Source organism: Sinohyriopsis cumingii, chromosome 17 (assembly GCF_028554795.1).
Source record: "Sinohyriopsis cumingii isolate HCF-2022 chromosome 17, ASM2855479v2, whole genome shotgun sequence".
Lineage (NCBI taxonomy): Eukaryota > Metazoa > Mollusca > Bivalvia > Unionida > Unionidae > Sinohyriopsis > Sinohyriopsis cumingii.
Genome location: NC_142977.1, coordinates 31,738,419 through 31,754,714, shown reverse-complemented (window position 1 = coordinate 31,754,714; position 16,296 = coordinate 31,738,419). Strand labels below are relative to the sequence as shown.

General features: G+C 38.2%; 1 protein-coding gene and 2 long non-coding RNA genes across 3 annotated transcripts in view; 1 reads left to right on the top strand and 2 right to left on the bottom strand.

Moving 5' to 3' along the window:
* Positions 1–2,918, bottom strand: part of LOC149778362 (beta-lactamase domain-containing protein 2-like) — a 62,360-nt gene extending 59,442 nt beyond the window's left edge. The window contains exon 1 of the mRNA XM_089939184.1: positions 2,778–2,918. The gene's annotated coding sequence lies outside the window, so the exon portion shown is untranslated. The remainder of the gene's footprint in view (positions 1–2,777) is intronic.
* The window catches only part of LOC149778359 (uncharacterized), a 30,591-nt gene that overhangs the window by 1,418 nt on the left and 12,877 nt on the right, over positions 1–16,296 (top strand). The gene's annotated exons all lie outside the window — the stretch shown is intronic.
* Positions 7,066–15,697, bottom strand: LOC149778361 (uncharacterized). The gene is made up of 3 exons (XR_016415336.1): positions 12,916–15,697; positions 8,751–8,959; positions 7,066–8,101 (listed from the first exon to the last, which is right to left on the bottom strand). It is a non-coding gene; the product is annotated as an uncharacterized LOC149778361 (long non-coding RNA).

The window sequence follows — 16,296 nt, the reverse complement described above, 5'->3', positions numbered from 1 at the left end:
TTGTCACAACCCCGCTGCTGTATTATAAATAATGCTGATTCACTACAGTATTATAAATAATACTGCAAAAAGTGTGCATTCAGATTTAATGACTCACGAGCCCCAAGTCAGCAGTTCAGACTCTCTAGATACATATAACAACTCAAGGTTGGATAAATAATAATTTTATCAAATATACGAATGCAAGAATTTCATGGACATAAAGGAGACCGTAGCGACTGCAACAATTATCAGGGCATCTCCCTTCTCAGCATTGTTGGAAAGGCTTTCGCCCATGTTGCCTTGGCGCGCTTGCAAATCCTAGCCTCCCGCGTCTACCCAGAGTCCCAGTGGATTTCGAGCCGGCAGGTCAACTCTAGACATGATCTTCTCACTACGTCAGCTGCAGGAGAAGTGTTGCGAGCAGCAGATGCCCCTCTACATTGCCTTCATAGACCTGACGGAGGCATTTGACCTGGTTAGTCGGAGTGGACTCTTCAGACTCCTGCAGAAGATCGGCTGCCCCCCACGTCTGCTTGCTGTCATCATGTCTTTCCACAAGAACATGCACAGCACAGTGTGCTTCAATGGCGCAACATCTGAAGCATTCCCAGTCATCAGCGGAGTCAAACAAGGCTGTGTCCTTGCGCCGACGCTCTTTGCCATCTTCTTCTCCATGCTTCTCCAGTACGCATTCAAGGACTGCAGCGAGGGAGTGTATATCCATACCAGGGCTGACGGCAAGCTGTTCAACATCGCCCGTCTCCGTGCTAAGACTAAAGTCACAGAGGTACTCATCCGTGAATTGCTCTTCGCCGACGATGCAGCCTTGACATCACACACGGACGATGGACTGCAGCAGCTGGTATGCCGCCTCTCCCATGCTTGTAAGGAATTTGGACTGACCATCAGTTTGAAGAAAACAAACGTCATGGCGCAGGACGCAGACTCCTCTCCCTCTGTCACCATCGATGGGTACAACTTGGAAGTTGTCGAGAACTTCACATACCTCGGGTCTAACATCTCCAACTCACTCTCCATTGATTCTGAGGTGAACGGCATGATTGCCAAGGCAGCAGCAGTGATGGCCAGACTTAACCAGAGTGTCTGGAACAACCCCAACCTCACAGAGAAGACCAAACTGCGTGTCTACCAAGCCTGCGTACTCAGCTCACTTCCCTACAGCAGCGAAACATGGACCACCTATGCGAGACACGAGAGGAAACTCAACAGCTTCCACCTGAGATGTCTGCGGCACATTCTGCACATCCAGTGGCAGGACAAAGTACCCAACACAGTGGTTCTAAAACGCGCCAACATGAACAGCATGTTCTCCATTCTCAGCGAGAGGCGCCTTCGCTGGCTTGGCCATGTCAAAAGAATGGACCCAGGTCGCATTCCCAAGGACCTGTTATATGGGGAGTTAGCAGAAGGTGCACGACCAACTGGACGACCACATCTGCGCTACAAAGATGTTTGCAAGAAGGATATGAAGACGGCAAACATCAATGTCAACGACTGGGAGAGCTGTGCAAACAACCGTTCCAGCTGGCGCCTAGCTGTCAGGCAGGGAGTTCAAAACGCAGAGGAAGAGAGAAGAATAAAACAAGCTGAAAAGAGAGCTAGAAAGAAGGATAGACAAAAGCTTACTTTGGAGCTATGCCATCGTCTCCTGTAGACGGACGGATGCCAAGAGAAGATACATGGACATAAATCTTCAGCTCAATATATCATAATACAATATTGGCCGGGTTGACCAAATGCCCTTTACTCTTTACTTCGTCATATAGAAATTACTGTCCTATTGTGAGAGTCTTTGTTCAGTGGGTTTTCCCAAGTACTCATCTAATTTCTCTTCTTTCCTCCTTCCTTCCTCTTCCTCCTTCTATACCTTGTGCCTCTTGTGTACACACTGGAAGTCTCCACGGCTTACTTCTTATTTTCGCCGTGTCGTCACTTCGTACACCCAGGAATATCTCAGCACCGACTCTCACGGTACCCTGGGAGCTTCCTAAAGAAATATAAGGGACGTACACCTTTGTCTCCCTACTCTACTCTTTGAAATTATCCACTCTCTCACTGACCTTCCATCAGACAAATGGGCGAACAATTTTACCAGGCCCTATGTACATATAAATTTCCACTTATCGGATTCATGCCTTGCGCTCTACGCACAAATAGCATTACTCAGTTACTAATTGTAACACAATCACTTTATCTACCCATCGTTATTATGTAATCATTCCTACTGCATGCGTCCTAAGAATTACAGAATTATACATATAAATACATATGCACATAAATCCAACTCCGTCTAATTTTGCATAGTGCTCAATCTACATTCTGATGTTAAGTAATAATAATAATAATAATGAGGACTTTGTATAGCGCCTAATCTTTAGAAGCTCTAAGCACTTTACAACATTACACAACACCTGTAAGATAAAAAACATATAATGATATGATTACAAAACAAACACCATGAAATTAGGAAACATTAAAAAACATGCTGAGAATATTTAAGGTAGGAAACATTATTAGGTCTTTAAATTTGTTCTTGCAGTCGAAATAAGTTAGTTTTGAGAGCCCTCTTGAATGTGATCACTGTGTCTTTGTGTCTAAGTTCAGTGGGCAATTCATTCCAAGTACATGTCATAATTCAATTATTTAATAAATTCAACAATATGATGCGATTAAATATTCAAATAAATGCAGCTATACATGAGGATTCAATATTCTAATATATTTAATCATCTACTCAAATCAAGCACAAAGACTCGGTCAAGATACCGTCTTACCTTTGAGAAGCTTGTTTACCCAGTTCAATTCCCTTCTTTTTACGAGTTAAATCTCGGAGTGGCTTTTAGCTAAAAATTCCCTCCTCAACATAAGCTTCCTGCTTACTAGACAATACGTCTCTCTTCCCTGAGAATTTGCAGCTCACTAATGGTAGTCACTACAGTCAGTAGTTCCCTGATCACTGAGTTAATACGATCAGAGATATAGAGATAATACGAACAAGGATCATATAATTAAAACAAACACTGATTATAAAGTTAATAAGAACACAGATTATAGAGTTTATACGATCACAGATGATGGAGTTAATATTATTTATTCACATACTCACGTACAGCGAGTCTATGTATGATGAGACTACATATCACGAGTCTACGTACGATGAGACTACATAAGATGTGTCTACTATTATGCCGGTACATCTGGTTTAAGACAACAGCATCAACTTTAGCATGTTTACAGCATGGCATTTCTCTTTCACTTCACCATCATGACTTCCATCTTGTTCATAGTTTTTTTTTTGTGGGTGGGGGACACCAGCCAGATGCCCCGTCCACCCCCCTCTTATCCCAAAAAAATGAAAAGAAAAGGTGTTTTATGTGCTGATGTTTCCACCAGCTATGTTGTTTTTTTTGGGAGGGGGGTTTGAAATAATTTTTATCAAACAAAAATTTTACACGAAATTTTTTTATGGCGTATTTATGTCCTAGTGTTATCTATAGGCTTGTTCATCCAAGTTCAGTTTCTATCACCCTACTCTAAATCCCTCCCTTAAGTTCTTAGTTCACCTTGGCTAGAGGTCTCCTACATACCGTGTGTGCTATGTGTATATATGCTATATTGTGTGTGTGCTATCTAGTTTTTGTGTAGGGACAGCATAACTTTTTCAATTCATCCCAGTTGTCTTAATATATATTTTTATTTGGATATCACAGATCCATTTGATAATTTTAAGGTATTTAAAATTTTAATTAATAGTTTTGAAATCTGGCAAGTGAACGGTGTACTACAGGTTTGTCATTAAAAAAATAAGCCTATTGTTTTATATGCGTGTTGGTATGTGTCGTTCCTTGCATTAGTTAAATTCTAGAATGAGGCCGGCTGTGCTCAAGTGGGGTCCACACATTCGTTATTTAATTGTATTTCTCCCAACTCGAGTTTGGCCGCCTCTTTATTACTTAACCTATTAACCAAAAGGGTTTAAAGAAATTTCCATCGGAGGGAAAAGAACTATACAGTAAAGGAAGCTGTATAGTTAGATAGGAAATGTATAGAAGATTATTAGTTGCTAACGATCCTATTGCCCTGTTTTTCTGTATGGTCTGCTAGTTTTCTACGTGAGGTGTTTTTCCCTATTTCATGGGCCTGTTTACTTTGTGTAGCGCCATGTGATATAGCCCAATGACGTCACTGCCTTGTACTTTCCCCCACATAGATTCCCTGTCCCATCCATTGGTTTCTTTTTCTTAACCCTAATAATACGTAAGTACATTTTAATTTAGGTCTGGATTAAGGGATGGGGTGAGGGCTCCAGCCCACACACTGGCGGTGGCACATCCCTAATGGGTAGCAAACCGAAGCTCCCCTCCCATCCCCATCCTATTCCTTTCCTTTATTTCAGTAATTTTAAAATTTGAGATATTACCGACGGGATTTAAATTAACTCTTAATATGATCATTTTGATGGTTAAAGAGAGTGAGAAATTATGTCTGAGTTGAGGGATGAGGTGGGGGCTCTGGCCCGCATACTGGAAGTAGCACACCCCTAATGGGTAGCAAACCCAAGCTCCCCTCCCACCCACCCCTCATGTTGTCTCACACCCCCTCCAAACAAGTTATACATAGATTTATTGAGCCTACTTGTTTATTTGTATTCTTTGCCTGCATGCCATCATGATCTCAATTATCTATTCAATGACCTTAAAAATTGTGCTTTTGTCAAAATTTCCATCTAGTATGTTATTCCTTCGGTACCGTTCTCTTTTGCAGATCTCTATATTAATTGTATTCTTTGGTCTTTCCTTTTCTCGCATTGTCTGATTACATGGTTTTTAGTAAAATAAGCTCTTTTGCACAAAGGGCAATTTGATATTAATTTTATGATATGTCTTCTTAATGCAAAAAAATTAAGTCAGCTATTTCATGCAACTAGGAATGACCCTATTAGATTATACGTAGTTTTTATGCTTAAAATGTCCCAGTTTTAATTCACAGATATGTAGACTTATTTTGGCAGACAAGATTTGAACGTTCATTCATGCGGAGCACATGTTGTGTATTACTGCTACAATGTGTTGTTGACAGATGTTGGAAGAAACATATTTTGAACGGATTTGATATTTTGATCACACAGCTTGTCTATTTACATCTTAAATGTATGACACCTTGTGTAGTTGCATTTTATATGTAATCATTCGTGTGGAAATCTGTGGAATGAATTTTTTATTGTGTCTCATATTCTTGGGTCTTCACATTTATAAGATTATGTCACTTTCATCACATAATGCTTGATGCGTGATTTTGATTGGTCAGTAATTCTTTCTTGTCCAATGATCGTAAGTGCTAAATTCTGATTGGTCAATAATAATAGTACAGGAGGTCAGCGTAACTAAGAACATTAAGATAAAAGTGCAAAGACACCACAACATCCCAAACCCCAAAACAGAACCAAAGCCCAACCTGTCCATAACAACCAACCAATAACTGTCAAACCACCTCCCCCCTTTTCCATTTTCTCTTAACAATACCTGGCAACAAAACCTAACATACACGTAACACCACTAACACCTCTGTGAATGTAACACTCTAGACAGTACTATCTATACCAGGAGAAATTCTAGGCCCCCAAAATTAGAGCATATAAGGTGGCCTAACACCCAAGACCATCAGGGCCTGCTACACAAAGCAGCAAAACTATAAACAACTTTAGGAAAGAAGGACCCCAAATTAGCAACTATAAGATGGTCTAAACACCAACGACCATCAAGCCCAGCAGTACAATGCTGCAAATAAAACAACAATAATTTAGACAAGACAGACTCTAAAAATAGAATCCTACATATAAGGTGGTCTCAAAAGTCCAAGACCATCAGGACCAGCCACACATGGTGGAAAACTTTATTATAAACTGTCACCTAAGATACCTCTCCTAAGCTAAATTCTCAACTCAAAACAGCACAGTCTAGGAGTACCGACCTGTGACCTTGGAGCCACCTTTCCACTGTCTCCTTCCTTGCCACAGCCAGACACCAAAATAAAAAATACTACTGAAAATTCAGTACCAACATATGAGTGTGTGATGGGTCCATTCACACTCATATATACATGTACCTAAATGCAGCTAAGTAGAAGTGACTGAATATGTCGAGTGTGTGTTAAGTCTATTCCCACTCGCCATCAAGCCCTCCATCCAGACAGTTAGGGACTAATCTTAGCCCCACTGCCTGACAGCTTTAATCAAACAGTGCTCCATGAGCACATAAAAGCCTGGGGGAAGTGGCTCGAATTCCTTCCCCTAGGAGTAATTAAACAGCCTATTGTGTAGGCATAAAACAGTGGTACATGCATGACTGTGCAAAAACCACTTAAATCTAAATTAACTGCTTTCTGTTAGTCATAACTTATCTTAACAAGCTTTATGAACAAATTTGTGTTCTACCAACAGATTCAGCTGACAATAACATTACTTTAGATCATACTATATTGCATTTCATAATGTTACAATTTCACAAACGTTTCCTATGTCAGTTGTATTGCTTGGCTCATCTTTTCTGTCATTAAATAATGTTACCTTCGTTCAACGCTTCTGTTCATTAACTGCACCCTTAGAATAAGATCGTTGTTGTTGGGATTCTAAGAGTTATCTATCCCTGAATGATGAATGAATAACACAGTTTGGTGTGATTGAGTTATTCCCATTTTGATGTAAAACTATTTGGCAAAAGCTAAGGAGCAGAGTGATATACCTTTTCCATATCTATCTATCTCTCTCTCTATATATATATATATATATATATATATATTCCTTTTGTGGGAGTTATTTCTCTTGTATAGTTATTCCCCTTGTGAATGTGATACTCTGTCATATATTGAGTTGAAACTCTTGTTATCATTGGTAAATCTGAGGATTTTATATGGATGCATATTTCATCCAGGATGGATGATTCTGAGATTGCATTTGTGAATCATGATGAAACCTCCCTTGAGGAGGAAAGCTTATCGAACACTTCAGAAAAACAATCTACTGATGTGCAAGATGCTGAAGAGGTGGGGATTGTAACTTCCAAAACCTCTATAACTGATGCAGTTCAGGCAAGACTGCTTAGTAATGAGTCCAAGATAGAAAATCAGTTTGCTTTGATATGGCAAAAGATGCTGGAGAAATTACATGCAAACCAAGAGAATTTGGTGCAGTTTACAGAGACGGCGTTGTTTTACATGGACAAGGAGATCTCAGATCTGAAGTTGCAAATTCACAGTGTGGGTTTTAAAAATGATAAGACTGGTGGATGTGACCAAAACCCATATTCTGAGTTGGTGACTGATTTGAGACGACAACAGATGCATTCCAGTTGAGCCTAGCGGTACTATTAGTTCAACAATTGGCTATGTACCTCAGGGCAATTTGGATCAGTATAATCAGCATTCTTTGCTGCATCAGGTGCAGGGTCAGCATGATTAATCTGTACTGAATGGTTTGGTATCAAGAGGTAATGTAGCAAATGTACATGATCTAACCCTACCCTGTACAATCAAACAGTCATAAAAGTAATAGATCTTTCACTGGGAAACCCTGTTGTATGATGGAACAGAAGACGTAGATGAATACTTGTATCAGTTTGAGATTGTATCAAAAATGAATGGTTGGAATTACAACTTAAAGTCCTTGTATTTGGCAAGCAGACTCATTACAGACTCACACAAAGCGAAAGGATGAGCCCATATCGAAATTGGCACAGTCAAGGTTATCCAGGAGCTCCTACAGCAGTAATTTCCACTTTAGCATGGGATCATTTTATAGATGCACTCCCTGAATCTGACATGCATCTGAGAATTCGTGAATCATGTGCTAGGGATATCAGTGATGCAGAAATCTTAGCCACACAGTGGGAAGCCTTTCAGCTAGCAGACCACCATAAAACACAGCGTGTCCACTCTGTTGATTTTGTAGGTCCTGAAAGTGGTTTCTCAACCTCAAGTAAGGTGCAAAACGGTAAAGCTCTGCATAACATGGTAGATAATGTGTGCCAGGCGTTTACGCACATGACTGCGGACTTCAATGGTGTTATTTAGTCCAACCAGACCAACTTCTCTGCAAGTAAACCTGAAAAATTTAAGGACAAGCATCAGACTTGGCAGAACAATCAGAATAACAATAGAGACAGACAAAATCAATATAAATCACAATGAATAACAGAGGTAACAATGCATGGAAGGGTAATTCCTATAAGCTCAATACAGGCTACAATAAATCAGAAAAAGCTAAAGCTGAGTTAGCACATTTAAACTTGAACCAGTTGAACACATGGGCCAATGTTCAACAGGGAAATTAAGGCCCAATGCCATTACCATTAGATCATCCAAGTATGGTGATGAGGGACTGTTTGTTGCAACTCAAGTTCAAGATGTATCAGTAATCATGTTAGTGGATACTGGTGCTAATGTGACAGTTTTGAAAAAGGATATTGTGATAAATTTCCACACTCACCCTTTGTGGAAATTGAACCAGTAAACTTGAATTTAGTGACTGCAAATGGTGTAATTTCACCATTTCTTGGAAATATGAATGTAGAAATTAAATTAGAAAAACATATCTTGCATGTTGTCTTAGTGGCTGATATACAAAATGATGGGATACTTGGCATGGATTTCTTATCCAATGTAGGATGTGACGTATTGTTAAGAAAGAGTTGTCTGCTTGTTCGAGGAGATAAAATACCATGCTATCATTTTACAAAAGATGTCAAACCTACATTGCAGTTTCTCAAGATGTAGGCATTCCTCCAGAGACTGAGATCATTGTTCCTGGGAGGTTTATTGACTCTGTGGTTAATAGTCAGACTGGTTTTGTTGAAGCCATGCCACATTTGGTTGAAAGAACAGGTTTGATGTTGGCTCATACTCTAGTAGAGACTCAGAGAGGCATGGTTCCTCTCCGCATTTTCAATGCTTCAAACCTAACCTGCAAAATATACAAAAACACAATTGCAGCTAAATGTGAGACAATGGAGCATATTTTTCAAAAAGAAAAATGTGAGGTGGGCATAAGTATTCAGAATGTGACTACTTCTGATGCTTTACCTTCACATCTGCACACTATTTTTGAAGCTAGCTCTCAAAAGATGAATGATGATGTAAAGAAACAACTGCAAATGATCTTGATTAAATATCAAGAGGTATTTTCAAAAGACTTCAAAGATTTGGGGGTTACAAACTTAGTTGAACACATAATAAATACTAGGGATGCTGCACCCATACACCAGCCCCCTCCTCACATTCCTTTTGCCAAGATGACAGAGGCAGAGGAAGAAATCAAAGATATGGCAAGTAGAGGGATCATTGAACCATCAAATAGCTGTTGGTCTTCACCAGTTGTGTTGGTGAGGAAGACAGATAGGTCTACACACTTTTGCATGGACTATCACAAGTTGAAATGATGTGACCATTAAAGATTCACATCCCCTTCCCAGAATAGATGATACTTTGGATGCCTTATCTGGTGCTAAGCTATTTTCAACTCTTGACTTAAAAAGTGGATACTGGCAAGTGAAAGGTGCAGACAGGGATAAGCCTAAACAGCATTTTCAGTTCCTGGTAGTGGCCTGTGGCAGTTTACAGTGATTGGTTTTGGTTTGTGCAACACACCAGCCACATTTGAGAGACTTGTGGAATGGGGAGGGACCTTAGAGGCTTATCCTGGAAAGTATGCTTATGTGAAGGGGCAAATTTCTGGCAATCTGTGAAGAACACATTAGTTGAGACCAGAGAACAATTAATTAGATTTATGGGGACAGGCACTTATCAAACCGCCATACTGCCATAATTGGTAATGTCTTTTTGAGCGGAGAATTTTATTCTTAATTAAGCATTCGTTTGTTTAGCCAACAGAAGACTGGTGGAAACAAAAGCTAACTTCGATTCCATAGTGTAAATGTCAGGATTGAAAGATTGCAGAACTCTGTTACTCAAACTACAAGGTCAAGTTGACCACAGCTCTGGTGCCTCTGGAAAAAGGCAGCAAATATATTTAATCCTGATTGGTTACACTAAATAAGGGGCATGTTTCCCACACTACATTTCCTAGTTTGAATATCACCACATTGAAAATTTTAGCCAGTCTAAGCTTTTCTGCAAGAGAAAACAAGTGTAAGAAGAACCCCCGAGAATAAATCTGGGAGAAATTCTCTCATAAAACTGTTGTCCAAGAGGACTGTTGTCGAGGAAAACTGACAAACAAATTTGGCAGTAGAAGCGAGGAATGCTGAAAGCTCAAAGGGAGAAAATAGCTCCTGTGAGGTATTATCTCTGAGACGTATCCTGTGACATATTAACTCTTGAGATGAATCCTGTGACATATCATCTCTGAGACATATCCTGTGACGTATTATCTCTGAGATGTATTCTGAGACATATTATCCCAAAATCCAGATATCTGTGAATCTACATGCTATGCACAGAGTTGAGGACGAAAAGAGGCCAAACAGAGGGAAGTTGAAGGAACAGCTACAGTGGAAGTGGAGTGAACCGGAGATCATGCGGGTTATGCAACTGTACAAGGCATTGACTTCAATTGTTCACTCGATCCTATGATGAACTAAATTTATCAGTATAACAGGTTGGCAGCTTTAGTTAAACATATTTGTGTTTTATAATTAGTTGAAAGTTTTATTTTTAGAAGCAGAGTATATTCCTGATGTAATGAATTCTTATAGGTGTTTTATGTAATTGATTAAATTGTTGTTTACATGTACAGAGGGGCTCGTGTTGGTCTGTTCTATATCTCTGCTCAGATCTCTATCTATTCCACCTATAAGTTTCACCACTTATATTCACTCGAACCGGGCAATAACATCGAGAATGGTCAACCTCTAGACAACGATAACCAACCGAAGCGGACACCTTGAAAGAAGGTACAATCTGCCAACCCACAAACCCCTTGCAAGAAGAGGGGATTTTGTGTAAGGTTTCTAAGACCTTTAGTGGACACATAGAAAATTTAGGTCAAGTTCTTAATTGCCTTCAACAGGCTCATCTGAAACTGAGTCCTGAGAAATGTCATCTATTAGAAAACAGATCAGCTATTTGGGGCATGTGGTGAGCGGTGAAGGTGTTGGATCCGATCAATCAAAAGTAGAGCCTGTGATGAGCTGGCCTGTACCAAAGAATGTAAAGTCAGAAGTTTTCGGGGCTTGTGCTCCTACTATAGAAGATTTATTAGAAATTTTGCCGATATTGCAAGGCCCCTTCACAAGCTCACAGAAGCTGGAGTAAAATTTGATTGGTCTGAAGCTTGTCAGAAAGCTTTCGAAGAGTTAAAGTCTGCTTTAATTAGCTCTCCCATCCATATATATCACACTCCTGGGGATTTGTTCGTTCTTGATATAGATACAAGTAATGAGGGAATGGGAGCGGTTCTTTGTCAATTACAGAACAGTGTTGAGCATGTTGTCAGCTATTACAGTAAAGCATTCTCAAAAGTAGAAAACAGATACTGTGTCATTCGAAGGGAACTTTTAGCAATTGTGTCATCAATCAAGCACTTTCATCATTACCTATATGGCAGGTATTTTCTAGTGAGAAGTGACCATGGAGCACTGCATTGGCTTTTAAATTTTAAAAATCATGAAGGACAGATAGCTCGATGGATTGAGACTCTTGCTACATATGATTTTAAAATTGAACATCGAGCAGGGAGAATCCAATCCTATGCTGATGCGCTCTCTAGATGACCATGTCTTAAAACTAACTGTACTTCCTTCGGGCTAAAAGCAAATATGAAAATAAATCAGGTCAATTGTTAAGATCACTTCCTGAGGATGGAGAGGAATGTGGTACTGACTTGGGAAATAGTTCTTCCCTTTGTAGTAGAGGTAAAATACTGCATGGTGAACCTCCTACCTTTTTAATGTCTGATGCAAATGATGTATCAGCAGGATGCAGTTCCTACATGGAATTTATTTGTGGTCACTAGATCACAGTTAAAGAAAGGTGAGACTGAGTGTCCACCTGATGGTTATAATCCCCTTATCCCAAAAAGGGAAACACCTTCAGAAGGGTGGTGTTACTGTACAGCTTCCCTAATAGTTGCCCAAAGAAAAGACATAATCATTAAAATACTGTTTGAGAGGAGAGAAAAAATAACTCATCCGGCATGGTCTGAGGTGGTCAGAGAGAGTGTTGAGTTGAAGTTTTATTGGGCCAGATGGGAGTCTCTAGAAATGAAAAACAATATGTTGCATGATAGGAATCTCTAGAAATGAAAAACAATATGTTGCATGATAAGTGGAATGGCACAGTTATAAAACATGTAGCCTGGATCATAGTGATGCCAGAGATCCTACGTGGCTTTGTTTTGGCACAACTGCACGATGCCCTCACTGCAGGACATTTAGGTATTAAGAAAATCTTTCAAAAAGTAAGGGCTAGATTTTTCTGGTATGGCTCAAGGAGGGATGTCGAACAATGGATCACAAAGTGTGACATTTGTGCATCTCAGAAGAGACCAATTAAATGACCTAAGGCACCACTTAGGTTATATTATGTAGGAACACCACTAAAAAAGGATTGATGTAATGGGACCTTTGCCTCATACTGCAAAAGGTCTAGTTGTTGGTGATTATTTCACCAGATGGATGGATGCTTTTGCCATACAAAACCAAGCCACAACTGTTGTTAGTGTGCTGGTGGAGAGAGTAATAGCATTATTTGGAGTTTCCCACTTTATATACAGTGATAAAGGTTCCAATTCTGAATCTCTTATTTTTGCCGAGATGTGCAAGTTGTTCGGTATTGAGAAAACCAGGACAACAACTAACAGACCACATTCAGATGGAATGGTGGAGAGGGCCAATCAAACTATAAAAGATATGTTGGTGGCCTTTGTTGAACAAAACCAAAGAAACTGGGATCATTACTTACCTATGTTGATGATGGCGTATCGTTCTTCAGTCCATGAGGCTACTGATGTGTCACCCAATGCCATGATGCTTGGAGAAGAAGTTGTCTTGCCTGTTGATTTGTTGTTTGGACAACATGTGGAAGAGATGGAAACTGTAATAAGATAATATCAAATTATGAGCATGAGCTGCAGGAGCATATCAAGCAAGTGCATGAATATGCTATGGAAAAACTTGTACTGACAGGTCAAACCATGAAAAAATACTATGATCATAAGATTGCATCTAACATGTATGAACCAGGAACACCAGTTTGGATTCATAATCCAAAATTTAAGAGAGGTCTGAACAAAAAGTTGCAAAGAGATTGGGGTGGTCCATATACCATATATTGTAACACAAAAAGTGAATGATGTGATTTATATGGTCCAAGAGACACCCAGATCTAAACCAAAGATAGTTCATCATGACAAAATGAAACTTATGTATGGAGGAATGCACCTACTTGGTTCAGATGCTAAAAAAATAAAATAAATAAAAGAATAAAAAAATTGTCTTTATGATGCCTAGCTGTAAGCTCTGATTCATACCTTGTGTCAGGTATAGTTTAATTTCACAAACCTGTAAGTGGTGTGCAGCAGTATAATCAAATTTCATACCAGTTTGTGGTTTGCTTGCATTATGAATATATTTATAGTACCTGTTTGTGGTATATCACCTGGATGTTGCCCAGTATGCCCTACACAAAGTCTTCTGTAGAAGAACCCTCAGAAGATGGAACATCTCTTGTATACTGGACAGAAGAGGATGCTCAACTACTTCATGTTCATGGACATTTTCTAACTTCCGTGAATGGAAATCATTCTGACCTGGACATTCAGACTGATAACACACCATAATGCAACCTGTTTGTGGTCTGCTTGCATGAAATGCATCATGAATATATTTATAGTACCTGTTTGTGGTTTGCTTGCATGAAATGCATCATGAATATATTTATAGTACCTGTTTGTGGTCTGCTTGCATGAAATGCATCATGAATATATTTATAGTACCTGTTTGTGGTTTGCTTGCATGAAATGCATCATGAATATATTTATAGTACCTGTTTGTGGTCTGCTTGCATGAAATGCATCATGAATATATTTATAGTATCTGTTTGTGGTTTGCTTGCATGAAATGCATCATGAATATATTTATAGTACCTGTTTGTGGTATATCACCTGGATGTTGCCCAGTATGCCCCACACGAAGTCTTCTGTAGAAGAACCCTCAGAAGATGGAACATCTCTTGTATACTGGACGGAAGAGGATATTCAACTAATTCGTGTTCATGGACATTTTCTAACTTGCGTGAATGGAAATCATTCTGACCTGGACACTCAGACTGATAACACACCATAATGCTACCTGATGTTCTCTCCAGACTTCATTATTCTTGGAGGACTAAGAACTCCCAATTTTGGATTAAACTGTGTGCATTAGAACTGAAGGGTAAAAGTGTGTTAAACTAGCATGTGCTAGTATTAGAGTAATCACTGGAAAATATTGTGAATAATTTATGACTTAATTAGTCAAAATAATTTTCACATTTCTCTCACTAAAAATATGACATATGATGCCTCAAGGATGTACATATATTTGTTAAGTATCATCTAGGAATGATGGGTGGAAAAACAAGTTTTGATATGCATGTACAAAAGTATGTGAAGGTGTATCTTTTATTTAAAAAATATCAATGGTTGGCTAGTTAGCATAGCCCCAACTTTTCAATCCCCATCTAATTTTATATGCACTTGCAATAGGTGACAAATAAGTCAGTCATGGTTCACAATTTGCATATTTCAAGTTCATATATATATTCAGAAGTATGAGGAAATGAAAAATAAGTGTACTACATTAAAGTAATTGAACCTGCAATGGTTCTGTTATATTTCAGGAATAGCATATGCACATGTATTGTTTATTATAACTGAATATATTGTTTTGTTTCTAATTAGACATAGATAGCAAAGAATATTGAATGCTGCTTCCTGGGTACATTCAACTATCACATATTGGTTAGTTGGCATAATTCTATTTTTACATGTCAAACAATAACAGCACATGTGTGTATTCAAATACATGATTACTGTTAAAACTTAACTTTGTATATGCCCATTCAATGTCAAAGTAACATGGAAAGTTAGTTTTGGAAAAGCTAGAGTTAGGAAAGGTGGGTTCAAGTGTAATATTTGTTTAAAACATAATACTTGCCTACTATTAATGATCTTGATTTGGGCTTCATTCTAATTTTTTCTGATCAGGCTTGTACTTTGCATCATCATTCTGTAAATGAAAATGATACTTTCATTGAAAATGTTTTTTTAATAAAAAAATATGTATTGTAAATGGTACATTAAGTATAAATGATATGGATGAATATCTTATGATATAAACATTTATATAATTTTTTTTATATGATTCATCATATGCATGAAATATTATAAGAGTTATTAAAACAGGGCTCATGCTTTTCACAATTAAGTGCATTTAATGTATATTTTGTATATGTCAGTAAGATTCTTCCTTTGAAAGGAGATCTAATATGTTTAATTATTGTTTCTTGTTTTTACTGTAGAGTTTTTGCAGAATATGTATTACAGAATTTTATCAGTATAATAGTTATGTATTACATGCAGATGAAAATTATTTGCCTTAGTGATGAATAGTCCATCAAGTGGGTACTTGATTATTTATGTTCATGAATAGGTTGTGCAAATACTCAGTTATATAAACCACAGGGGCTCGTATCGTTGCTTACAATCGACCAGTCATACATGTACTATATAATAAATACAAGGGAGGACACTTCTCTCCTTTCTTGCGTGACCCATTTAAGAATAAACGCCATTATTTCAAGCCAAATTTCACATAGCGTAATAAATTTGGTACCGATATTTAGCTCAGGCATTTGACTGTGTATCCCTGTCAAAAGTTTGACTAAATATCATATCTTTAAGGAATGCCAAATCATTTTCCCACAGTACCGCTCGACTTGTACCTGATCACGCTCGCTTAATATTCAAGAACAACACGCTGAATGGAATACTGCACTCTCACTGGCCAACCGAAAATGACGTACGCACCTATTTATAAGTTATTCCGGGAAATTTAAATTGCTCGATTGTCCAGAAGAAGCAGATGAAAAAAAAATGACGGAATCACACATTGTTTCATGGTAAGAATGATCAAAATGTGAAGATCATCTTTTGTATTAAATTTATTAAACAATAAAGATCATAACTGTTTGCAAATATATATATATATATATATATATATATATATATATATATATATATATAATCCTCATGAAAGTGATATATGATTGTTGTCATAAATATCTGTCAATAATAGAAAATGT